Source organism: Paramormyrops kingsleyae, chromosome 3, assembly GCF_048594095.1.
Source record: "Paramormyrops kingsleyae isolate MSU_618 chromosome 3, PKINGS_0.4, whole genome shotgun sequence".
NCBI classification, from domain to species: domain Eukaryota; kingdom Metazoa; phylum Chordata; class Actinopteri; order Osteoglossiformes; family Mormyridae; genus Paramormyrops; species Paramormyrops kingsleyae.
In genome coordinates this window covers 33,731,635-33,759,283 of record NC_132799.1, presented here as the reverse complement: position 1 = coordinate 33,759,283, position 27,649 = coordinate 33,731,635, and the positions used below count along the sequence as shown (strand labels likewise).

General features: G+C 42.7%; 3 long non-coding RNA genes across 4 annotated transcripts; all 3 read right to left on the bottom strand.

The window, feature by feature from the left end:
- Nucleotides 1–718: 718 nt before the first annotated feature.
- On the bottom strand, nt 719–12,335 carry LOC140588257 (uncharacterized). 2 transcript variants are annotated; one of them, XR_011989619.1, is made up of 3 exons: nt 12,208–12,335; nt 11,570–12,032; nt 719–1,918 (listed from the first exon to the last, which is right to left on the bottom strand). It is a non-coding gene; the product is annotated as an uncharacterized lncRNA (long non-coding RNA). The 2 variants fall into 2 exon arrangements; XR_011989620.1 differs by having other exon boundaries at nt 719–1,913.
- A 2,689-nt stretch (nt 12,336–15,024) lies between these two features.
- LOC111836760 (uncharacterized) lies at nt 15,025–17,818 on the bottom strand. The gene is made up of 3 exons (XR_011989615.1): nt 17,709–17,818; nt 17,078–17,533; nt 15,025–15,781 (listed from the first exon to the last, which is right to left on the bottom strand). It is a non-coding gene; the product is annotated as an uncharacterized lncRNA (long non-coding RNA).
- Nucleotides 17,819–21,036: 3,218 nt separating this feature from the next.
- Nucleotides 21,037–23,301, bottom strand: LOC111836761 (uncharacterized). Its single transcript, XR_011989618.1, has 3 exons — nt 23,159–23,301; nt 22,526–22,981; nt 21,037–21,238 (listed from the first exon to the last, which is right to left on the bottom strand). It is a non-coding gene; the product is annotated as an uncharacterized lncRNA (long non-coding RNA).
- Nucleotides 23,302–27,649: the final 4,348 nt, after the last annotated feature.

The following is a 27,649-nucleotide window of genomic DNA, read 5'->3' as shown; positions in this document are numbered from 1 at the left end:
GTTTAAAATAAGCTGGGACAGCTGTGTGGGGGCGGCACTGGTCTCAGTTCTGTTTCGCAGTGATGAAAAGGGGAAACGTACCCGACAGCATTTAAAACCAGCCTTCCTGTGCTTTCGTTTCTAATCTACCCTGCACACCAATACCAGTGTATAATGACAGTTACAGTATCAGAATAATACTAGAATATAATATCAGTGTACAGAATCAGTATAACACCTGAATATCAGTTATAATAACATAATAATTTATGTATAATATCAGTTACATCATTATAGTACCAGTATAAAATTAAAAATTAAATGACGTTTCTTTTGCCGTCCGTGCGAGTACATTATAATTTATCCAGTGTCCCTGATGTACTTTGGGGGTGGTAAAGATCTTGCTCAATGGTCCCGCTGAGATTCTGCTGAGACTCAAACGGCTGAACTCAGATACAGAGGCGTAACCCACTCAGCCACACAACACCTGCAGCATTAACCTCAGTTACAATATTAGTATAATACCAGCATACAATGTAAAACGCTCTAGAAAATCATGTGTCAGGCCCTTTAAGCACTGGTCGTACTAGCTTGTGAATATGCAATGTAAATGAACAGGTGTTTTCAGGAAAATGAGTTATAAAAGGATCAGAGTTAGTATCACTGTTGAGCATCACTACTGTAACAGTGTCTTCACACTAAAGGTGGGTTTATTATAATGACAACAAGTCAACAACACTCAGGTTTGCAAAGAGAAATGGGACCTTTTTATTAATTATGCACTGGATATAAGAAGTGTACACACCCCTGTTAAATTGCCAGGCTTTTGTGATGTAAAAACTGAAACCATGATAAATCATTTCAAAACTTTTCCCACCTTTATTGTGACCTATAACCTGTACATTTCAATTGAAAAAAACAAATAAATCTGTTAGGAGGATAAATGTAAAAAATAAAAAACATACAATAAGCTGGTTGCATAAGTGCACAGCATTAAACTAATACATTGTTGAAGCACCTTTTGATTTAATTACAGCATTCAGCCTTTTTGGGTAGGAGTCTATCAGCATGACACATCTGGACTTGGCGATATTTGCCCACCCATCTGAGGTTCTGAGGGCATCTCTTGTGTACAGTGCCCTTCAGGTCACCCCACAGATTTTCAGTTGGATTTAGCGCTGGGCTCTGATTGGGCCGTTCCAAAGCTTTAATTTTCTTCTGGTAAAGCCATTCTTTTGCTGATTTGGATGTATGCTGGGGGATCATTGTCATGCTTCAGCTTCAGCTTCCTAGCAGACACCTGAAGGTTTCGAGCCAAAATCGACTGGTATTTGGAACTGTACATAATTCCCTCCACCTGGACTAAAGCCTCAGTTCCAGCTGAAGAAAACAACCCCAAAGCAGGATGCTGCCCCCAGCGGACTTCACCGTGGGTGTGGGGCACTTTTGGTGATGCGCAGTGTTTTTGCGTCAAACATACATTTTGGAACTGTGGCTAAAAAGTTCTACCTTGGTTTCATCAGACCATAATACGTTTTCCCACATGCTTTTGGGAGAGGATGGTTTATTTATTTATTTATTTATTTATTTTCAAAATCTAGCCAGGCCTGAATGTGTTTTGTTGTAAGAAAAGGCTTCCATTTTGCCACCCTACCCCATAGTCCAGATGCTCCTTCAGTGTTGCTGTAGGCCTCTTGGCAGCCTCACTGACCAGATTTTGTCTTGGGGACGTCCAGTTCTTGGTAAGGTCACTGGTCCCATATTTTCTGCACTTCTTCCAAAAGTTCAGAAATCCAAAAACATGTAGTTAGCTGAACTGGTGTCTCTAAATTGCTCTTAGTGAGTGTCTGTGCACTGCTATGGAGTGACATTTTCCAGGGATCCCGGCCACATGTCCTGTATTTCCTGGTACAGGCTCCCGGTTCACTTCAACCCTGCACTGGAGACATGGTTATGAATTAATGAATTAACCTACATCTTAGTAAGAGCACCGGCAGCCATTATCACAAATGTCCTTAAACCAAAAAACAAATTAAAACCATCGTTTGAGAGAAACTGGCTGCTCCTGGAAAGTGCTTTGAAGGAAACATGCAATTTAATAGACAGTAAATGACAATGCTGTGTATAGATTCACTGGCAGCTGAGTGTACATTAACAATATACAGTACATCCATCGACAGGCATATTCAGTTTCAATTCAGTTTGATTTATTTTTATATAGTGCCTTTCACAACAAAGTTGTCCCAAAGCGCTTTACAGGGTTGTGTTGTAATACATACAACACAAGTAGAGGGAGATACAGAATGGGAAAGAAGGAAGGAGAGAAATTGAATAAAGAAAGACAGAAGACAACGGAGGAGAGGAGAAAAAACACCTCTGGGGGTCCAAGGTCAACTCCAATTTTTCCAGCATCTGTTTCTCTGTTACTGCCCCCACTGGGTCCAGGGTCAGTCCTGTGATGGAGCTGGTCTCCTGATGGGTTTTGTCAGGTAGCAAAGTGCTGGCCACTGTGGGCAGGTAAGACATCCTCAGCTACTTCCTCAGAAAGTAGAGTCTGTCCCGGTTTTTCTTGTACAGACAGCAACTGTGCACCTGAGAGGGAGCAGGCAGGAGGCACAATGTCTACTCATATATCTCAAATATGTCTGATGCATATTTCATGTTCCTGATTTTTATATACAGTGGCAACAGGGGTGGCGAAATTTCTACTAGCTCTGTAATGCCCCCCCCGTAGATCCAGTCCTGACTGTCATGCTGCACTTTGTATGCCATGTTACTCAACAAGGTTTGTATCAGACTCTGACCTAAAGTCTCTTTGGTGTAACAGCATAGACTCGGAGACGAGCCGCGGGCTCCTGGAGAAGGACGGCCTGTACAGCTGGAGCAGCAGCCTGAGCCTCACTGCGGACGAGTGGAAGAAGGCGGGCTCAGTGGTCTGTGTGGCCAATCAGGGCTCCCAGGCTCCTGTCACTCAAACGCTGAAGACGGCCGACTGTTCAGATTAAATGAGCTCAGCGTCACTTGTGATGAGCAGCTGATTACTGTGTTTTTACTGTGCTGTGCTACATGCTTCCATGAACTACTTTTTAATGCATAAAGTATGAGTTTTACTACTATGTTATATTTTGTGTTGTGCTCAAGTGATGAAGTAAATACTTTTAAGAATATTCAAAATATTTGCCTCGTTTATTAGTACACAAAATCCTTATTCTTCAAGTATAAAGTACATTAATTTTAAATAATTGTGTGTGAAGGCACAGACGATTTTATGTAAAGGGGCCGCAGAGGACTCCCAGTGTGAGTTCCATTTTCCAGGGATCCCGGCCACATGTCCTGTATTTCCTGGGATAGGCACCCAGCTCACTTCAACCCTGCACTGGAGACATGGTTATGAATAAATGAATTAATCTACATCTTAGTAAGAGCACCGACAGCCATTATCACAAATGTCTTTAAACCACAAAACAAGTTAAAACTTAAGACCATCGTTTGAGAGAAACTGGCTGCTCCTGGAAAGTGCATTGAAGGAAACATGCAATTTAATTGATGGTAAATTGATGGTAAATAACAATGCTGTGTATAGATTCACTGGCAGCTGAGTGCACATTAACAATATACAGTATACATGGCGACAAGGATATTTAATTCTGATTACAGTGGTAAACTAATTTTTACAATAAGAAATAAAGGGAAAATGATTAATCCGTTCCCATGAAAAAAAATCCTATTGTTAATGGCATATTATACATTGATGGGGTTGTATAAAATAATGTAAACAATGCTTAATGCTAAAATACATAAATACAAAAGCAATTAGATGAAATAAATGAAAAGAGAGTTATGGTGTGGGTTGTTCACTGAATGGTAGCACGTTGTGGGCAGTCTTTGTCTCGAGAGGTAAACAAGGGAAGCGCGCGGTGTCCTGACTCATTTTGACCCGTACAAGTTCTAGCACGCGAGTCATATTCCAAACAAAGGTCGTATACCAAGCAGCATTTTTCGCGTCCAAACAGGACGTATACCAACTTGGACTTATTCCAAAGCAGATGTGTACCAAAGGTACCACTGTCTAGATGGGTGATTCCTGTTTTGGGCCACATATTCATGTCCTCGTGTTTAACAGGCTCTTATTCTTTTATATAATTAGACAAATCTTTATAACAAATCTATTTTATTATGTGTTTAGGTGTTTTCTATTGCTCTAACAAAGATAAATTACTATTTTTATCTTTTTACATCTATTTAAAGCACCATTTCTCTGGAATATGTGCTCATTTTAGCATGTCCCAGTAAATATAACTATAAAATGATAAAAACCAAAACTTATTCTTTATTATTTTGATAGACTAGGATATACTACCTTTAGAGAAAGAAACAAATCTGGTGAAACTTATTTTGTTTTCTGTAATTATATAATATATTATATGTCCCTGCATTCATTTTCCACCCTGTGAGCCTCTAGTTTCTTGGCTCCCTAAAAAGATTACAAATCCATACAGCCATTTTCACGAAGTGACATCATTTGTTTTTGGGGGGAAATTCAACTGGAAGACTAAGGTAAGCTTTAACTGTCACAGGAGGTGGTGGGTCACCTAAAGCCTTCAGGCTCACCTTATGACGCTGTTCCCCCTCGCTTTTTGAAAGAAGTTCTTTCTACTGTAGGCTCAACAATTTGAACCATTATAAAAGGCAGTCTTACCTCAGGGGTGGTACCTAAAAATTTCAAACATGCAGATGTGCAGCCACTTCTCAAAAAACCTGGGCTAGATGCAGATTCCCCTGCAAACTTTAGACCAATATCCAAGTTGCCTTTCTTATCTAAAGTTCTGGAAAAAATAGTATATAATCAGATAATTTCACACCTGAATGCACACAATGTCCAGGAGATTTTTCAATCTGGTTTTAAAGCAATGCACAGCACTGAATCAGCACTTTTAAGAGTTTTTAATGGTATTCTTTTATCATGTGACTCCGGTGACAGTGTGGTTCTTATTTTACTCGATTTAAGTGCTACATTTGATACTGTCGACCATGAGATTTTAATCTCGCGTTTGGAACATTGTTTTGGCATAACAGGTGTGGCTTTGAAATGGTTTAGGTCTTACTTAAAAGATCGAACCTTTTCGGTTCGTCTAGGTAATTGTGAGTCCTCCTGCGCTCCACTGTCTCGTGGAGTCCCACAGGGTTCCATCTTGGGCCCAATTTTGTTCTCTCTTAATCTGCTCCCCCTGGGCTCAATCCTCAGGAGACATGGTGTCTCCTTTCACTGTTACGCAGATGACTGCTAGATCTATGTTCCCCTTAAAAGGAAGGACGGGCTGTCTGTGGACTCTCTGCAAACATGTTTGGAGGACATCAAATCTTGGATGGCGTTAAATTTTCTTTGTTTTAATGTTTCGAAGACTGAGGTGATGGTGTTTGGACCTGGTTCTGCTGGCAATCTCTCTGTCGATTTGAAAACTCTGAAATCATTCTGCAAACCTGAGATTGTAAATTTGGGTTTTAAAATGGATCCTGAATTAAAGCTTGAAAGCCAGATTCGGGCAGTGGTTAGATCTAGCTTCTTTCACCTGAGGCAGCTGGCCAAAATTAAACACTTTCTAGCACGACAGCACTTTGAAACAGTAATCCATGCCTTTGTAACCACTCGGCTGGATTACTGCAATGCACTTTATTCTGGGGTGAGTCAGTCCTCTATTTCTCAACTGCAGCTTGTTCAAAATGTTGCTGCACGTCTTTTAACTGGCACTCGCAAATATGAGCATGTCACCCCGGTTCTAAGTTCTCTTCACTGACTGCCTGTGCATTTTAGGATCCAATTTAAATTTCTTTTATTTGTTTATAAGTGTCTGTCTGATGTTGCCCCTCTGTACCTCTCTGAGCTCCTCCATCCATATACACCTTCTCGGTCTCTCAGGTCGGCTGACCAGCTCCTTCTGAGTGTGCCCAGGACTAGTCAGAAGCTCAGAGGGGATCGGGCCTTTGCGGTGGTAGCACCTAAATTGTGGAATGAGCTGCCTTTATATGTCAGACAAGCATCCTCTACATCTGTTTTTAAATCACTTCTCAAAACACATTTGTTCACTTTGGCCTTTGGTACAGCATGACATGTTGACATTTTTAATTTGTTTTTTTTTTTATTTTATTTTTCATTTTTATTTTATTTTATTTTAAATTTTAATGTATTTTAGATGTGATTTTAAGTTTATTTCTGGCATTTATTCTTATTCTGATACACTTGTAGCACTTTGGTCAACTTCGTTGTGTGAAAAGTGCGTTATAAATAAAGTTGCCATTGCCATTGCCACTCTCTCCTGTATTTTTTCTCAATTTTATATTACACACCCTGTTCCACCCTGTTAGTATATATTATGGGAAATATTTATTGGAAAAAATATTTTTAAAAACATGTTAAAAATAGCTATTTAAATGCTGATCAGCTGTAGAGTGTGTGCTAGCTTAATGTTGCTCACTTACTGTTGTCACGTCCCGCTCCGTCCGCTCCTAATGTGTGCCACGCCCACCTCATTACCTCGTGTTCAATCCTGATTCCGATCGCCTGTGTCCTATTGAGTCTGGTCTGTCTTTCCTATTTAGTCCTCGTCTGAGTCCGTCTCCGGTAGATCCGTCATTGATGTTGCTTTTCGTTACCCCTCGTCCTTTGTTTCCCCCGAATAAACCCCGATTACCCTACCTCCTGGCTCCTGCTCTCCTACTTGCCTGCTTGCCCGATCACCGAACGTGACAGAATGACGGATCTCCCCAACAACGCTGCGCAGCAGGACGTGGATGTCTGGATCCTCCTGCTGCACGAAGTAGCGCACTGGAGAGAGCAGCCAGAGGTCCAGGAGGACCCCGTCATGAACGACCTGGTGAGCCGAAGCTGGGACCTCCTCCAAGGCGTACAACCGCGCACGGAGGAACGCAACTTAGCGGAAGTGCGTGTCCTGCTGCGGCAGTTGGCCCTTCGATTGGAGGAAAAGAGGCTCCAGCCGCTCACCTGTGCGGAGGCTACCCCGCCTCCGCCTACAGGAACCGGGCGGCGAAAAAAGAAGAGACGCCGGGGAAAAGGCGAGGAAACCGCCCCGACGCTCTTCGTAGGGGCATGCTACCTCGCCGCAGCGCCTCTTTAGGCAGAGGCTCAGGAAAAGCCCCTCCTGGCTCAGCAGACCCCGGAGGTCTTCACCACCGCTTTGCCCCAGAGACCATCTGCCTCGCCTCTTCAGGACGGCCGCCTGGAGTGTGCGAGGATTGCAGCGGTGTGGGACGCGATTCCGCGGGTGCCGAGAACCCTTAAAGGGGCTTCGCCGACTCACTCAGCGCCTCTCCTGCCGCCGGTACCGGACCTGCAAGCTCCGGATCTGCCCGCGGCTGCACTACCTGCTGCTGATGCCGCCGATTGGCCCGCGGCTGCAGCCGCCGATCTGCCCGCGGCTGCGCTACCTGCTGCGGACGCCGATCTGCCCGCGGCTGCGCTACCTGCTGCGGATGCCGATCTGCCCGCGGCTGCGCTACCTGCTGCGGTTGCCGATCTGCCCGCGGCTGCGCTGCCCGCTGCTGTCGCTGATCTGCCCGCAGCACCGCCTGCTGCAACTGCCGCCGCTCTGTCAGCGGACCTGCCTGTCCTGTCTGACCCGCCGGTCCTGCCTGACCCGCCTGTCCTACCTGACCCGCCTGACCCGCCAGTCCGGCCTGCTCTGCCTGCAGTCCCTGCAGCTGCCACCACTCTGGCTGCGGCACCTGCCGCGGTGCCCCCTGCTGGCCGTGTGATGGTGGCGCCTGCTGCGACGCCCCCTGCTGGCCGTGTGATGGTGGCGCCTGCTGCGACGCCCCCTTCTGGCCACGTGATGGCGGCGCCCGCTGCGGCGCCCCCTGCTGTCCAAGTGACTGCAGCACCCGACGAGGCGCCCCCTGCTGGCCGCACACCCAAGGTGCCCTCCGAGGTGCCTCTTGCTGGCCACGTGACGGCGGCGCCCGTCCTGCCGGCACCGGAACTGCCCGTCTCGCCTGTCTCGCCTGTCCTGCCGGCACCTGAACTGCCTGTCTCGCCTGTCCTGCCGGCACCTGAACTGCCTGTCTCGCCTGTCTTGCCGGCACCTGACCTGCCTGTCTCGCCTGTCCTGCCGGCTCCTGTACTGCCCGCCTTGCCGGTCCTGCCGGCACCGGAACTGCCCGTCTTGCTTGTCCAGCCCAGGGCCCTGCCTGAGGCCGCTCCTCCCGGCCTGCCCTGCCTGCCTGTGGCCACGCCTGTGGCTCCGACTGTGGCACCTGCAGCCACGCTCCCGGCTCTGCCCGAGCCCACTCACTCGGGCACCTCTCTCCGGGATCCCTTACCCATGCCCCGACAAGGCCAACGCCACCTGGGACCCCGCCTCTCCGTGTCCAACAAGGGACGGGGACATAGGCGAAGGGCCCGGGTCCCGCCCGTCCTGCCCCCTGGCTCGCCCGTTCGGCCCCTGGCGGTGGCTTGGTGGCTGCCTGCGGGTTCTCCAGCTCGGGGTCGGCGGTCCCCTCCGGGTTCCCCCCTGGGTCCTCGGGGCCAGTCCTCGGTCCCGCCTCCGGGCCCTCGTCGGCCGCCTCCGGGCCCCCCTGCTCCGGCTGTGCGTCGGACGGCGCCTTTCCCGGCTCCGGCCGCGCCTCCGCCTGCCGCGGCTTCCCCCTTTGACCTGCCTGCACTGGTGTTCCCTCCTGCTACCTCCTTGTCCCCTCCGTCACTCCCTCATCCCGCTCCCTTGGTCCCTGGGTGGTCCCCTCCGGTTCCCTCCTTCCTCTCGCCTGCGGCCCCTCCAGCCGCTGCCCGTCGCTCGCCTGGACTTCCTCGTGCTCCCCTTGTTCCTCCTCCCTTTCCGTTCGTCCCGCCTGTCTCTCCTTCTGGTCCCTTTGTTCCTCCTTTTGGCACTCCTGGCCCTTTCGTGTCGCCTGTGGGTGTTCCCCCTGTGTCTCCCTTCTTGATCTGTCTGTCCGCCTTCCCTGTCCTCTGTCAGGTCCTGTTCTTGTTTTGCGTCTCTATCCTGTTCCCTGGTTTTGGTTGACGTTCTGTTTTGTCTTTCAGGTCCTGTTCCCCGGTTTCGTCCGTCCGTCGCCTCCTCTCTGGCGCGCCCGGTGTGCGCGCCTTTGGGGGGGGGTTCTGTCACGTCCCGCTCCGTCCGCTCCTAATGTGTGCCACGCCCACCTCATTACCTCGTGTTCAATCCTGATTCCGATCGCCTGTGTCCTATTGAGTCTGGTCTGTCTTTCCTATTTAGTCCTCGTCTGAGTCCGTCTCCAGTAGATCCGTCATTGATGTTGCTTTTCGTTACCCCTCGTCCTTTGTTTCCCCCGAATAAACCCCGATTACCCTACCTCCTGGCTCCTGCTCTCCTACTTGCCTGCTCGCCCGATCACCGAACGTGACAACTGTAAAGAGCTAGAGCTAAATTAGCTAGAAATATTCCACCATGTTAGGTTCCACCCTGAGGCTATGTATGGGATATGCAGCCTACTGAGTAGAAATTGTACAAGAATATTTATTATTTTCATTCAAATGACTTGTAGATTTATTATTTGAGTGTAATATCTTGTGTATGATAATGAATAATAATGGTATAATCAAAAAGTATTATTATTATTATTTTATAAGTGTATTTTGTAATTATTTATGTTACTACAGTGGTATTATTATTATTATTATTATTATTATTATTATTAGTTGTAGTAGTAGTATTGTTGTTGTGAATCTGAATCTACTTGTTAAGAGGCCTACTCAGTTCCACCCTGTTAGGCAATGATTTTAAAAAAAATTCTAATCACAACAGTAAGTGTTTGGTATATTTGTATATTGTTTTGTTAAATGAGGTACATATAATACATCTACATATACTTTTATTTCTAATTAATAAAATTCCTCATACAAGATGTCATGTATAGGCAAGTAGGCAAACAGGGAAGCTGGCGAGTAAGCCGGGAATTCTCAAAAAAGGGGGTTAATTCTGGGCAGACAAGTAGACGAACAGCAAACATCATGACAATACAATGACAGAACTGGGGAATACTGACCGAGACATGGACTAAATACTAACGACAGGCTGAACTGAACAAGCAACAGGTGATCACAGTCAGGAATTAACACGAGGTAACGAGGTGGGCGTGGCACACACAAGGATCAGACGGAGCTGGGCGTGACACAAGACAACAAAATGGGGACAAAAAAATGCACAGATTCCATTATTCTGACATTGTACTCTTCATAAAATTAAAACTGTTAATGCTACAAGAATGAAACTTTTATCATAGCAAAAGGGACACATTGTATCCCAGAAAAGTTCAGTATTGTCTGACTTGTACATTATTTAAACTCTGTGATTACCATGTACATGTCCCTAACAGGGTGGAAAACGTCTGGAGAAATATATACAAAAAACATCCCATAATTATAATATTTTCAACCCCTGAGCTTGGCAAACATGCATTCCTCATAGCTAAGTATGGTATAGTCCTGACAAAATGTTTAAAGCACAAAATAAAATCATTCCAATTTTCAGAAAACAGACTGCCAAATATGTGGTCCAAAACAGGAATCACCCAGATATAGTACAGCATGTTATTCTTTTTCTAATTAAGAGTTTGATGATTATTTCCCTAATGGAATTATTTATAGTTACATGTGGCATCATCTTTGCCTGCAATGTATTTCCTTTTGGTTCGTTAAAAGCAAGATTAACTACGAACTTGTTTTGACGTTAATTATAATCGTTTGAAAAGTGCGCCATCTAGTGAAAGACATTTCACTACTGTATGTGATTTGTTCCAAGCTTAGCCGTGATCAGAATGCATCAGGGATTGGACTGCATTAATTAACGATTGGCATCCACTGTACATGGGATAGAGTGAAATACGGATAACACAGAACTCAGTAGTGAAAAACATTTTTTTCCAGTTTAGCTTAGTATTAATTACTGGTTTACTAACTGTAAATTGTACTGATTTACACTTTTGTTTGTACCGTATATTTTGAATCTGTATTATTTTGAAATTTATGTTCTTGATTGGTTGCATGCAGTGATACTGGCAAAAAAAATACAATAAATGTAGGGGTTTCTGGCAAAGGGAATTCTGATTGTGATTAAACCTAAAACCACGGTGTCCCAGCTTCAAACAACAATAACAAAAATAACTATTACATTATATTATATTATTTTATTATAGTAGACTAACAAACATATATGAAGGACAATCCATTGAACCATTAAATATTCAATAAGAGGACAAGTCCGTAGATGGTGTGTCTGTAAAGGAAGACGTAACTCATCAGTTTGATCATTCTAGAACACAATTATTATAAAGCTGATACATGTTATGTTACTCTGTCTCAAGATATATCATGTTTAAAGAGTTCAATTAACTTCTGTGTACGTTGCAAAGATGAATAAAATTGGACAGATAAACCAGTAATAAATATTCAGATTTATAAAAGTATTTTTTCATCATAGAAACTATAGAAGAGATAAATGCTAAAAAGTATGCTGCATAGCACAATAAATTAAAGTATGAAACCATTTCCTAATGAAAATGAACAAATAAAAATAAATTAAATAAATAAATAAGCACCTACCATCCAGTACAGGGTCTCGGGGTATAAAAGATCATCAGAATCCAGTAAAGTACTGTAGTCTGGATCTATCTTGAACAATCTGCCGGTTTTGATAGTTGTTTTCCTAGACTGAGCGTATGCACAGCTGAGTGAGGTTTTTGTACTGGCCTGTGTCACTGTGTGTACGGAAATCTATAATGCTGCTGACAGTAATAATCTCCTGCATCTTCAGCCTGCACTCCACTGATTTTCAGCCTGAAATTTGTGCCATCACGGCTATCGGAGAAACGGCCTGGAACCCCAGACACCTTGTTACCCACTGAGGAGAAGAGAAGTCTGGGACTTTCTCCAGGTTTTTGCAGATACCAGGCTAAGCTGCTCTGAAATTCAGAGCTGCTGGATTGGCAGTTCAGAGTGACAGTGCCTCCTACAGCGACCAATTCCACTGCTGGACTCTGAGTCAGGATGATCTGAGCCCCAGAGCCTGCAATTAAAGCATGAGAATCATCTTTTTTATCATAACAAATATCTCTTCACAATAATAAAGCTTGGTGTAAATGTTTAGAGGTTAACACAATATCATAGAACTAAACAACAATGAGTTAGAAGGAGTTTTTAAAGGAGAGACATTGTCTTGGTCTCATAGTGAGGACACTCACCTTGAACAGACAGGGCCAGTGTCCAGAGGAACAGTCCCAGTAAAGCCATCATGTCTGTGCACCAGTGACTGTGAAATGACTCGAATGTCCCTCTTTAATCCTCTCTGAAGTTTCCACAGCTGCTGTTTAATGCAGTCAGGCAGCACAAACTTGCAAATCTACTTCCTGTATGTAACCACTCTACCAAGCAGGAAAACCGAGAACTGAGAATACCAGTAGGACTAAAGAGCAACTATCATTGTAGCTATTGAACCGTTTACTATCAATTATTAAAGACATCCATCCATCCATCCCCCATTTATCTGTCAACCATATATCTGGTACAGGTTGCCTACAGCTTATTCTGGAAAGGACAAGGCACAAGACCAGGTACAGCCTGAACGGAAGCTAATCCACTGTAGGAGAGACACCCACACGAGTGTCAGCTATTTAGTAATGCAGCAAGCTGTTGTAAGTATTTGAAAATTATAAAAATTAAAAACATGACTTAACAATCAAATTACTAGTTTATCAGTTTGTCACTCTCCATTGTAAGTGACTCTCTTAGGCTAAGAGGATGACAAATTACTTTATATCATTATGCTTAATGCCCATTCCTGAGATTGGTATCCATTAGTGTAAAAATATCCATAATCACCAGGGATCGGGGATCCATTGTACAATCTCCCTCCAATGTGTCTGAGAGATGTGACTTTATGTCTATCCCACATGTACTGTACACCAACACATCCATCCATCCATCCATCCATCTTTGACACCTGCTTGTCCTATGCAGGGTCATGGGGATCCGGAGCCTCACCAAAGAAATCATTTAGTATTATATCAAAAAGGACAACACAGTGACTCTGTGGGTAACATTGTTGCCTCCCTTTTTCAGGGTTGGGGGTTCAAATCTGACCTGTGGCACTTGTATATTCTCCCTGTGTCATGTCAGTTCTGTCCTTTAAGTCACCCTTCCTTTTGGATGAAGTTACAATAATATTGAAATATATGTCATCCATCCATGTTCTAAATGGATATACAGAGAGGGGTTGCTGGGGCACTCTGGCTCCACCATGTGGTCATTTTAAACACACAGCAGTCTGTTTAAATGAATGGATCATTACTTGTCATTTTTGTCAAGGATACTGTATATATACATAGTTTTACAATGTACTGTATGGCTATATTACACGTTATAAGAAACAGATGGCATGTCTGTTAATCATCAACTGCTTTCCTTCTCCTGAGTCCAGGCTTTCATGGAACTCAAAAAAGTCCAAACAGGGTCCAGCTCTTAATAGCCACTGTATTAGGTCCCCCTATATGGTACCTGTCAGCACGCGGCAAGCAGGCAAGCGGTGAAGCAGGAGAGCGAGTCGGAAATACGGACAAACGGGGTTTAATGGAGGCAGACTGACGGACAAAGCACAGCACATGACAATACAATGACAAGTCTGGGGAAGACTGACTCAGATGAGGACTAAATACAAAAGACAAGCTAGACTTAATAGGACACAGGCGATCACAATCAGGGCTGAACACGAGGTAACGAGGTGGGCGTGGCACACATTGGGAGCGGACGGAGCGGGGCGTGACAGTACCAAGTAGAGCCGCCTTTTGTCCCCAGAACCATTTCAAGGCTTGTGCCTCTGCAGACGCCTTTCTGCACCCCACTGTTAAGCTGAGCTGCTTTTTTGCAGCTTTGTTTGTTTTAAAGAGTTAGATTAGAAGGTGTCTGTCTGCAGAACTACAGAGCGCCGGATTTTCACAGTAGATGAGCCCAGTGTCACCTGTGATGAGCAGCTGATTACTGTATTTTTACTGTGCTGTGCTACATGCTTCTATGAACTACTTTATAATGCAGAAAGTACGAGTTTTACTAATATCCTTTTATATATATAATATTTTTCTAATTTTGATTAGGTTGCTTCTGTGTCATGTCTTGTGTTGCACTCAATAATGAATGAAATGCATTTAAGAATATTAATAATATTTTCTGAGAAGCATGGCCATTCTTTGCCTCATTTATGAGTACACAAAAGTTTTATTATTCTTTGTTTATAAACCATATTAATTTTAAATAATTGAATGTGAAAGCAAAGGCAATTTCTTGCAAAGGGACCGCAGAGGACTCCCAATGTGAGAGGGGGACAAGCCGGTCCTGGGAGGTGCAGTCAGGTGACAGTTTGGTGGCTCTTTACTTCCACCTGCCCATGAATAATTAAAAAATTCAGCTGCTACTTCCATACCAGCACAGAAAAAGAGCCCCTCCAAGTTTTCTATTATACCATTAATGGGACATGAAAATAATCATTAAAGAATGGCCTCCGCTGACTTTCACCCACCACAGAAAATAACTGCCTGTCCTGCTGTAATGGCTTTACATTGCTGTGGTCTGTTTTTGCCCTTCGTCTCTAGTGAGCCAGACGAAGCCTCAGGCCTCACAGCTCTGCCAGTCCTTCCTGAAACCCCTGACAGTCTGAGCTCTTCCTGCCCCCCACCTGCTCGTTTGGGATCCATTTCAGTCCCTGTGGAAACAGCAGCTCCTGTTCATACATCCTTAGTGTTTGCTGTCCATCCTGTTCCTTCCCCATTCGGTTCTCCCTGATACAAAGACCTTATTTTCCCCAAAGAAAGATCCCATCTGCTGCCCATGCAGCCCTATGCAATGTGGTTCCGTCCGCTGTCTCATCCTATCAATGTGAATAAACAAGTGAGGTTTCAGGATGGTTACCTGCATAAGATTTTTAGTAACCAAATGCTAAGAAGTATATGGTTGAATTACAGGTGAGCAGGAGAGATGAGCAATGAAAAGAAATGAAGACAGAAGCTTGGTTTGGAGAAACATAGGGCCCTTTTAATGTCTTAAAAAATAATACAGAATTCACACTCCTGCTTTGTATCTGTCTCAGCCACAGCCTGAGCCTCTTATACCTTTAACATGCACTCAGTCTCTCTCATGGTGGGACACTTTTCACAATCAGCTGCACAGGATTATGGGTAGCATTATGTCTACATTTCGTCATGCAACTGGCCATGTGTCAGGGTAGATATTCAGGTCTAATGTTGCCTTGTGCCAGAATCAGCGGGAAGATGCTAGTGTGGCCCTATCAGATCATCTAGGAAATACCTGCTAATCTACAGTGGGTGGCTCATTCACAGTTTTCCTCATTGACAGTAACCCTCACTCACCTAATCATTCCTTTAAAAATGTATTTCATTTTCACAGAAGTGTCTCATCACCAATGAAGAAACAAGCACATGCATACGCTTAACTGAAAATAGTACATGAAATACTGCAGGATTTTTAAACCACTTTAGCTCAGTAATTAGTAATGAGGCCTCCCAGGCTGTGGGTCCGTTTCTGACTGCAGCTCTCAGAGTGTGCAGTTTGCATGTTCTCTCTGGGCCCACATGGGTCTCCTCTGGGTCCTTCCTCCTGCAGTCCAAAAACATGTACGTAGCTGAACTGGTGTCTCTAAATTGCTCTTAGTGAATGTCTGTGCACTGCTATGGAGTGACATTTTCCAGGGATCCCGGCCACATGTCCTGTATTTCCTGGTACAGGCTCCCGGTTCACTTCAACCCTGCACTGGAGACATGGTTATGAATTAATGAATTAATCTACATCTTAGTAAGAGCACCGACAGCCATCATCACAAATGTCTTTAAACTAAAAAACAAATTAAAACTTAAGACCATCATTTTTGAGTAGCTGGCTGCTCATGGAAAGTGCATTGAAGGCTAAATGATGGTAAATGACAATGGTGTTTATAGATTTACTGCAGTTTAGTGTATATTAACAATGGAAGCACAATGACAGGGATATGTAATTGTGATTATATAGGACGTTTTCAATAGAAATGTCTTTTTAATTATGATTCTGATTATTATTTGACTAACTGAATAATTTATGCATTTTGCGTTTCATGTCATTTTCTTTACCAGCAGTGTATTTCATTTTGGTTCTACTTTATGAAGTGAATATTTACTAAAAGCATGATTAACTACTAACTTGATTTAACATTAATCATAATCGTTTGAAAAGTGCGCCATCTAGTGAAAAAATTGGTGATTGAGCATTCCCCATGATTTTTTACAAGCTTAGATAGCCAGTGCCCAAGACACAAAGTCAAATGCGTGTAACACTCTTATCAACTCAATAATGATATACACGTTATTTTCAGTTTAGTTCAGTAGTAAATACTGATTTACCTACAGTAACCTGAACTGATTTTCACATTTATGTATATTTTAAAACTGTTTAATTGTCATGACCAGCTGCGGACATGTCGAGCAGGGAAGCACGGGAGTCCAAGATACGGGGAAACTCAGTTTATTGGGGAGAATACAGCTAACACGGGAAATATAGGCAGCAACGATGTCAATGACAGAACTGGGGAAACATACTCGAACGCGGACTGAAATACACAGGACTTAATGGAAAAAAGAGACAGCTGATAATCGGGATATCACACGAGGTTAAAGAGGGGTCGTGGCACACAGGAGGATCGGACACGCAGGGCGTGACATTAATTTTTTAATTTATGTTGTTTGTTGGATGCGTTCAATGATACTGGAAAAGAAATCCAGTATATGTAGGCAACACCTGACAAAGTGAATTTTGATTGTGATTAAACCTAAGTCACTGTATCACAGCTCCAAACATCAATAAGAAAAATAATCAATTATTCATAATAAGAAACATATACTGTATAAAGGAAAATCCACTGAAACATTAAGTAACTAATCAAAAGAGTAGTACGTGGATGACAAGAAAATGTGTTTCAAAAAAAAGGAAGATGTAACTCGCTAGTTTGATCGTTCTAGGACACAACTATTATATACACAACGCTGAAATTGAACAAAAAAGAAAATAAGCACTCACCATCCAGGTCTCAGGTTATGAAGGAACACCAGAATCCAGTAAACAGTAGTCAGGATCTATTTTGAACAGTCTGGCAATTTTGGTAGTTGTTTAAATTTCCTAGACTGAGCGTATGCACAGCTGAGTGAGGTTTTTGTACTGGCTTGTGTCACTGTGTGTACGGCCAGCTATCATGCTGCTGACAGTAATAATCTCCTGCATCTTCAGCCTGCACTCCACTGATTTTCAGCCTGTAATTTGTGCCATCACGGCTATCGGAGAAACGGCCTGGAACCCCAGACACCTTGCTACCCACTGAGGAGAAGAGAAGTTTGGGACTTTCTCCAGGTTTCTGCTGATACCAGGCTAAGTCGCTCCCAACTGAGCTGCTGGATTGGCAGTTCAGAGTGACAGTGCCTCCTACAGTGACTGATTCCACTGCAGGACTCTGAGTCAGGATGATTTGAGCCCCAGAGCCTGCAATTAAAGCATGAGAATCATCTTTTTTATCATAACAAATATCTCTTCACAATTATAAAGTTTGGTGTAAATGTTTAGAGGTTAACACAATATCATAGAACTAAAGGCCAATGAGTTAGAATGAGTTCTTAAAGGAGAGACATTGTCTTGGTCTCATAGTGAGGACACTCACCTTGAACAGACAGGGCCAGTGTCCAGAGGAACAGTCCAAGTAAAGCCATCATGTCTGTGCACCAGTGACTGTGAAATGACTCGAATGTCCCTCTTTAATCCTCTCTGAAGTTTCCACAGCTGCTGTTTAATGCAGTCAGGCAGCACAAACTTGCAAATCTACTTCCTGTATGTAACCACTCTACCAAGCAGGAAAACCGAGAACTGAGAAAACCAGTAGGACTAAAGAGCATCTATCATTGTAGCTATTGAACCGTTTACTATCAATTATTAAAGACATCCATCCATCCATCCCCCATTTATCTGTCAACCATATATCTGGTACAGGTTGCCTACAGCTTATTCTGATAAGGACAAGGCACAAGACCAGGGACAGCCTGAACGGAAGCTAATCCACTGTAGGAGAGACACCCACACGAGTGTCAGCTATTTAGTAATGCAGCAAGCTGTTGTAAGTATTTGAAAATTATAAAAATTAAAAACATGACGTAACAATCAAATTGCTAGTTTATCAGTTTGTCACTCTCCATTGTAAGTGACTCTCTTAGGCTAAGAGGATGACAAATTACTTTATATCATTATGCTTAATGCCCATTCCTGAGATTGGTATCCATTAGTGTAAAAATATCCATAATCACCAGGAATTGGGGATTATCCATTGTACAATCTCCCTCCAACGTGTCTGAGAGATGTGACTTTATGTCTATCCCACATGTACTATACACCAACACATCCATCCATCCATCCATCCATCTTTGACACCTGCTTGTCCTATGCAGGGTCATGGGGATCCGGAGCCTCACCAAAGAAATCATTTAGTATTATTTCAAAAAGGACAACACAGTGACTCTGTGGGTAGCATTGTTGCCTCCCTTTTTCAGGGTTGGGGGTTCAAATCTGACCTGTGGCACTTGTATATTCTCCCTGTGTCATGTCAGTTCTGTCCTTTAAGTCACCCTTCCTTTTGGATGAAGTTACAATAATATTGAAATATATGTCATCCATCCATGTTCTAAATGGATATTCAGAGAAGGGTTGCTGGGGCACTCTGGCTCCACCATGTGGTCATTTTAAACACACAGCAGTCTGGTTAAATGAATGGATCATTACTTGTCATTTTTGTCAAGGATACTGTATATATATATAGTTTTAAAATGTACTGTATGGCTATATTACACGTTATAAGAAACAGATGGCATGTCTGTTAATCATCAACTGCTTTCCTTCTCCTGAATCCAGGCTTTCATGGAACTCAAAAAAGTCCAAACAGGGTCCAGCTCTTAATAGCCACTGTTCTGTATTAGGTCCCCCTAGATGGTACCAAGTAGAGCCGCCTTTTGTCCCCAGAACCATTTCAAGGCTTGTGCCTCTGCAGACGCCTTTCTGCATCCCACTGTTAAGCTGAGCTGCAATTTTGCAGCTTTGTTTGTTTTAAAGAGTTAGATTAGAAGGTGTCTGTCTGCAGAACTACAGAGCGCCGAATGTTCAGAGTAGATGAGCTCAGCGTCACCTGTGATGAGCAGCTGATTACTGTATTTTACTGTGCTGTGCTACACGCTTCTATGAAGTACTTTATAATGCAGAAAGTACGAGTTTTACTAATATCCTATTATATATATAGTATGTTTCTATTTTTGATTAGGTTGCTTCTGTGTCATGTCTTGTGTTGCACTCAATGATAAATGAAATGCATTTAAGAATATTAATAATATTTTCTGAAAAGCATGGCTGTTCTTTGCCTCGTTTATGAGTACACAATTATTATTTTTTGTTTATAAACTATATTAATTTTAAATAATTGAATATTCATTTTGGGCAGTGGTGGCTTGATGGTTAGGGAAGCGCACTTGTAATTGAAAGATTGCTGGTTCAAATCCCCAACCAGCAAGGTACCGCCCCCAAGCACTGCTCCCCAGGCGCTGAATTAGCTGCCCCCTGCTATGTCACGACGTCACATATGGGTTAAATGCAGAGGACACATTTTGTTGTGGTGTGTCAACAATGACCATTGATCACCAAAATTCTAAGTTTCATGCAAAGGGACCGCAGAGGACTCCCAATGTGAGAGGGGGACAAGCCGGTCCTGGGAGGTGCAGTCAGGTGACACTTTGGTGGCTCTTTACTTCCACCTGCCCATGAATAATCAAACAATGCAGCTGCTACTTCCATACCAGCACAGAAAAAGAGCCCCTCCAAGTTTTCTATTATAGCATTGATGGGACATGAAAATAATCATTAAAGAATGGCCTCCACTGACATGATCAAGCTCAGCTTTGACCCACCACAGAAAATAACTGCCTGACCTGCTGTAATGGCTTTACATTGCTGTGGTCTGTTTTTGCCCTTCGTCTCTAGTGAGCCAGACGAAGCCTCAGGCCTCACAGCTCTGCCAGTCCTTCCTGAAACCCCTGACAGTCTGAGCTCTTCCTGCCCCCCACCTGCTCGTTTGGGATCCATTTCAGTCCCTGTGGAAACAGCAGCTCCTGTTCATACGTCCTTAGTGTTTGCTGTCCATCCTGTTCCTTCCCCATTCGGTTCTCCATGAAAAAAAGACCTTATTTTCCCCAAAGAAAGATCCCATCTGCTGCCCATGCAGCCCTATGCAATGTGGTTCCGTCTGCTGTCTTATCCTATCAATGTGAATAAACAAGTGAGGTTTCAGGATGGTTACCTGCATAAGATTTTTAGTAACCAAATGCTAAGAAGTATATGGTTGAATTACAGGTGAGCAGGAGAAATGAGCAATGAAAAAAAATGAAGACAGAAACTTGGTTTGGAGAAACATAGGGCCCTTTTAATGTCTTAAAAAACAATACAGAATTCACACTCCTGCTTTGTATCTGTCTCAGCCACAGCCTGAACCTCTTATACCTTTAACATGCACTCAGTCTCTCTCATGGTGGGACACTTTTCACATGGGCAATCAGCTGCACAGGATTATGGGTAGCATTATGTCTACATTTCGTCATGCAACTGGCCATGTGTCAGGGTAGATATTCAGGTCTAATGTTGCCTTGTGTCAGAATCTAGTGTGGCCCTAGAAGATGCTAGTGTGGCCCTATCAGATCATCTAGGAAATACCTGCTAATCTACAGTGGGTGGCTCACTCACAGTTTTCCTCACTGACAGTAACCCTCACTCACCTAATCATTCCTTTAAAAATGTATTTCATTTTCACAGAAGTGTCTCATCACCAATGAAGAAACAAGCACATGCATACGCTTAACTGAAAATAGTACATGAAATACTGCAGGATTTTTAAACCACTTTAGCTCAGTAATTAGTAATGAGGCCTCCCAGTTTCTGATTGCAGCTCTCAGAGTGTGCAGTTTGCATGTTCTCTCTGGGCCCACATGGGTCTCCTCTGGGTCCTTCCTCCTGCAGTCCAAAAACATGTACGTAGCTGAACTGGTGTCTCTAAATTGCTCTTAGTGAGTGTCTGTGCACTGCTATGGAGTGACATTTTCCAGGGATCCCAGCCACATGTCCTGTATTTCCTGGTACAGGCACCCGGCTCACTTCAACCCTGCACTGGAGACATGGTTATGAATTAATGAATTAACCTACATCTTAGTAAGAGCACCGACAGCCATTATCACAAATGTCTTTAAAGCAAAAAACAAATTATAACTTAAGACCATCATTTTTGAGTAGCTGGCTGCTCATGGAAAGTGCATTGAAGGCTAAATGATGGTAAATGACAATGGTGTTTATAGATTTACTGCAGTTTAGTGTATATTAACGATGGATGCACAATGACAGGGATATCTAATTGTGATTATATAGGACGTTTTCAATAGAAATGTATTTTTAATTATGATTCTGATTATTATTTGACTAACTGAATAATTTATGCATTTTGCGTTTCATGTCATTTTCTTTACCAGCAGTGTATTTCATTTTGGTTCTACTTTATGAAGTGAATATTTACTAAAAGCATGATTAACTACTAACTTGATTTGACATTAATCATAATCGTTTGAAAAGTGCGCCATCTAGTGAAAAAAATGGTGATTGAGCATTACCCATGATTTTTTACAAGCTTAGATAGCCAGTGCCCAAGGGACAAAGTCAAATGCGTGTAACACACTTATCAACTCAATAATGATAAACACGTTATTTTCAGTTTAGTTCAGTAGTAAATACTGATTTACTGACAGTAATCTGAACTGATTTTCACATTTATGTATATTTTTAAACTGTTTAATCGTCATGACCAGCTGCGGACATGTCGAGCAGGGAAGCACGGGAGTCCAAGATACGGGGAAACTCAGTTTATTGGGGAGAATACAGCGAACACGGGAAATATAGGCAGCAACGATGTCAATGACAGAACTGGGGAAACATACTCGAACGTGGACTGAAATACACAGGACTTAATGGAAATAAGAGACAGCTGATAATCGGGATTTCACACGAGGTTAAAGAGGGGTCGTGGCACACAGGAGGCTCGGACAGGCAGGGCGTGACATTAATTTTTTAATTTATGTTGTTTGTTGCATGGATGCGTTCAATGATACTGGAAAAGAAATCCAGTATATGTAGGCAACACCTGACAAAGTGAATTTTGATTGTGATTAAACCTAAGTCACTGGATCACAGCTCCAAACATCAATAAGAAAAATTATCATAATAAGAAACATATATAAAGGAAAATCCACTGAAACATTAAGTAATTAATCAAAAGAGTAGTACGTGTATGACAAGAAAATGTGTTTCAAAACAAAGGAAGATGTAACTCGCTAGTTTGATCGTTCTAGGACACAACTATTATATACACAAAGCTGAAATTGAACAAAAAAGAAAATAAGCACTCACCATCCAGGTCTCAGGTTATGAATGAACACCAGAATCCAGTAAACAGTAGTCAGGATCTATTTTGAACAGTCTGGCAATTTTGGTAGTTGTTTAAATTTCCTAGACTGAGCGTATGCACAGCTGAGTGAGGTTTTTGTACTGGCCTGTGTCACTGTGTGTACGGAAAGCTATAATACTGCTGACAGTAATAATCTCCTGCATCTTCAACCTGCACTCCACTGATTTTCAGCCTGTAATTTGTGCCATCACGGCTATCGGAGAAACGGTCTGGAACCCCAGACACCTTGCTACCCACTGAGTAGAAGAGAAGTTTGGGTCTTTCTCCAGGTTTCTGCTGATACCAGGCTAAGTAGCTCCCAACTGAGCTGCTGGATTGGCAGTTCAGAGTGACAGTGCCTCCTACAGTGACTGATTCCACTGCTGGACTCTGAGTCAGGATGATTTGAGCCCCGGAGCCTGCAATTAAAGCATGAGAATCACCCTTTTTATGGTAACAAATATCTGTGCACAAGAATAAAGTTTGGTGTAAATGTTTAGAGATTTAAACAATAGCGTAGAAATAAAGGACAATGAGTTAGAATGAGTTCTTAAAGGAGAGACATTGTATCTCTGTCACACACTGAGGACACTCACCTTGAACAGACAGGGCCAGTGTCCAGAGGAACAGTCCCAGTAAAGCCATTGTATCTGCGCACCAGTGACTCTAAACTGACTCGACTGTCCCTCTTTAATCCTCTCTGAAATTCACGCAGCTGCTGTTTAATGCAGTCAGGCAGCACAAATTTGCAAATCTACTTCCTGTTTGTAACCACTCTACCCAGCAGGAAAACTGAGAACTGAGAATACCAGTAGGACTAAAGAGCATCGATTATTGTAGCTATTGAACTATTTACTATCAGTTATTAAAGACATCCATCAATTCATTCATCCATCTGTCCATCCATTCATTTTGTACACCCACTTGCAGACATCCCACCTTAGTCATATTGATTTGGGGAAGGCGGATTAGGAGGTGGTGGTGGATGGGTGTGCTAGCTATGGTTGGGTGGTAATATGGTCGTACTGTATACCGCTTTATGTTCATTCAATAAGAGCCCCGCTTACCGTCGCTGAATAACGCAAAGACATATTTCCAGGACACTGTGCATCGTTCGCAAGGGTCAGGGAACTGCTGTGAATTTGCAGAAGAACTTCCAGGAAATGTGGGATATCTGCAGTATTAATCCGGAGCTTATTATTTAATTATATTTAATTCATGCAAAAAATGATCTTTTAAAATATTGCCTGTTTAATTAATGTGAACACTAAATAGCACTAATCACCTAAGACAGTACAACTCATATTTTTCACACACCAATAATCAAATGCAAACTGTGTTTTCAATTATTAATCTAAATATTGAACTAAATGATTCTAAACAATGCAACTCACTTCACCTACATGAAATCCTTTTCTACAGTTTTCCAGAATTTAAGATAATATATTCTTCATTGATCCAAGGTGGAAATTAATTTGCATGTAGCACACAAATACAGATACATACTGCAAAAACAAAGTGCAAAGACACCACATGTAGCGTATACAGAATATGGTACCGGAAATAAGTATATAAAAGGTACAGGTCATCTATGCACAATTAATTGAGTAAAAGTCAGGTGCTCTCTGCTTACTGGCATGTGTAATGGGTAGGGATGCGGCTGGCAGGAAGGAAGGAGGCATTGTAGTGCCTGGTGTCAGCAGGTAGGAAGGATCCTCAGTAGAGCTTCTTGGCACACTGTGGTGGAATGAGCTGCTGGCCAGGAGAGCGCCCCCTGGAGGGCATGTCCAGAATTGGTCATGATACGCTCCAATTTTTCCAGCATCTGTTTCTCTGTTACTGCCCCCACTGGGTCCAGGGTCAGTCCTGTGATGGAGCTGGTCTCCTGATGGGTTTTGTCAGGTAGCAAAGTGCTGGCCACTGTGGCGGGGTAAGACATCCTCAGCTGCTTCCTACACACATCAAAGACCTGAACTTCTTCAGAAGGTAGAGTCTGTCCAGGTTTTTCTTGTACAGACAGCAACTGTGCATCTAAGAGGGAGCAGGCAGGAGGCACAATCTCTACTCACATATCTCAAAAATGTCTGATGCATATTTCATGTTCCTGATTTTTATATACAGTGGCAACAGGGGTGGCGACATTTCTACTAGCTCTGTAATGCCCCCCCCTTAGATCCAGTCCTGACTGTCATGCTGCACTTTGTATGCCATGTTACTCAACAAGGTTTGTATCAGACTCTGACCTAAAGTCTCTTTGGTGTAACAGCATAGACTCGGAGACGAGCCGCGGGCTCCTGGAGAAGGACGGCCTGTACAGCTGGAGCAGCAGCCTGAGCCTCACTGCGGACGAGTGGAAGAAGGCGGGCTCAGTGGTCTGTGTGGCCAATCAGGGCTGCCAGGCTGCTGTCACTCAAACGCTGAAGAGGGCCGACTGTTCAGATTAAATGAGCTCAGCGTCACTTGTGATGAGCAGCTGATTACTGTGTTTTTACTGTGCTGTGCTACACTCTTCCATGAACTACTTTTTAATGCATAAAGTATGAGTTTTACTACTATGTTATATTTTGTGTTGTGCTCAAGTGATGAAGTAAATACTTTTAAGAATATTCAAAATATTTGCCTCGTTTATTAGTACACAAAATCCTTATTCTTCAAGTATAAAGTACATTAATTTTAAATAATTGTGTGTGAAGGCACAGACGATTTTATGTAAAGGGGCCGCAGAGGACTCCCAGTGTGAGTTCCACTTTCCAGGGATCCCGGCCACAAGTCCTGTATTTCCTGGTACAGGCTCCCGGTTCACTTCAACCCTGCACTGGAGACATGGTTATGAATTAATGAATTAATCTACATCTTAGTAAGAGCACCGACAGCCATTATCACAAATGTCTTTAAACCACAAAACAAGTTAAAACTTAAGACCATCGTTTGAGAGAAACTGGCTGCTCCTGGAAAGTGCTTTGAAGGAATCATGCAATTTAATTGATGGTAAATTGATGGTAAATAACAATGCTGTGTATATATTCACTGGCAGCTGAGTGCACATTAACAATATACAGTATACATGGCGACAAGGATATTTAATTCTGATTACAGTGGTAAACTAATTTTTACAATAAGAAATAAAGGGAAAATGATTAATCCGTTCCCATGAAAAAAAATCCTATTGTTAATGGCATATTATACATTGATGGGGTTGTATAAAATAATGTAAACAATGCTTAATACTAAAATACATAAATACAAAAGCAATTAGATGAAATAAATGAAAAGAGAGTTATGGTGCGGGTTGTTCACTGAATGGTAGCACGTTGTGGGCAGTCTTTGTCTCGAGAGGTAAACAAGGGAAGCGCGCGGTGTCCTGACTCATTTTGACCCGTACAAGTTCTAGCACGCGAGTCATATTCCAAACAAAGGTCGCATACCAAGCAACATTTTTCGGGTCCAAACAGGACGTATACCAACTTGGACTTATTCCAAAGCAGATGTATACCAAAGGTACCACTGTCTAGATGGGTGATTCCTGTTTTGGGCCACATATTCATGTCCTCGTGTTTAACAGACTCTTATTCTTTTATAAAATTAGACAAATCTTTATAACAAATCTATTTTATTATGTGTTTAGGTGTTTTCTATTGCTCTAACAAAGATAAATTACTATTTTTATCTTTTTACATCTCTTTAAAGCACCATTTCTCTGGAATATGCGCTCATTTTAGCATGTCCCAGTAAATTAAAGTAAACTATAAAATTATAAAAACCAAAACTTATTCTTTATTATTTTGATAGACTAGGGTATACTACCTTTAGAGAAAGAAACAAATCTGGTAAAACTTATTTTGTTTTCTGTAATTATATAATATATTATATGTCCCCGGATTCATTTTCCACCCTGTGAGCCTCTAGTTTCTTGGCTCCCTAAAAAGATTACAAATGTATTCAGCCATTTTCACGAAGTGACATTTGTTTTTGGGGGGAAATTCAACTGGAAGACTAAGGTAAGCTTTAACTTTCACAGGAGGTGGTGGGTCACCTAAAGCCTTCAGGCTCACCTTATGACGCTGTTCCCCCTCGCTTTTTGAAAGAAGTTCTTTCTACTGTAGGCTCAACAATTTGAACCATTATAAAAGGCAGTCTTACCTCAGGGGTGGTACCTAAAAATTTCAAACATGCAGATGTGCAGCCACTTCTCAAAAAACCTGGGCTAGATGCCCAGACCTTTAGACCAATATCCAAGTTGCCTTTCTTATCTAAAGTTCTGGAAAAAATAGTATATAATCAGATAATTTCACACCTGAATGCACACAACGTCCAGGAGATTTTTCAATCTGGTTTTAAAGCAATGCACAGCACTGAATCAGCACTTTTAAGAGTTTTTAATGATATTCGTTTATCATGTGACTCCGGTGACAGTGTGGTTCTTATTTTACTCGATTTAAGTGCTGCATTTGATACTGTCGACCATGAGATTTTAATCTCGCGTTTGGAACATTGTGTTGGCATAACAGGTGTGGCCTTGAAATGGTTTAGGTCTTACTTAAAAGATCGAACCTTTTCGGTTCGTCTAGGTAACTGTGAGTCCTCCTGCTCTCCACTGTCTCATGGAGTCCCACAGGGTTCCATCTTGGGCCCAATTTTGTTCTCTCTTTATCTGCTCCCCCTGGGCTCAATCCTCAAGAGACATGGTGTCTCCTTTCACTGTTACGCAGATGACTGCCAGATCTATGTTCCCCTTAAAAGGAAGGATGGGCTGTCTGTGAACTCTCTGCAAACATGTTTGGAGGACATCAAATCTTGGATGGCGTTAAATTTTCTTTGTTTTAATGTTTCGAAGACTGAGGTGATGGTGTTTGGACCTGGTTCTGCTGGCAATCTCTCTGTCGATTTGAAAACTCTGAAATCATTCTGCAAACTTGAGATTGTAAATTTGGGTTTTAAAATGGATCCTGAATTAAAGCTTGAAAGCCAGATTCGGTCAGTGGTTAGATCTAGCTTCTTTCACCTGAGGCAGCTGGCCAAAATTAAACACTTTCTAGCACGACAGCACTTTGAAACAGTAATCCATGCCTTTGTAACCACTCGGCTGG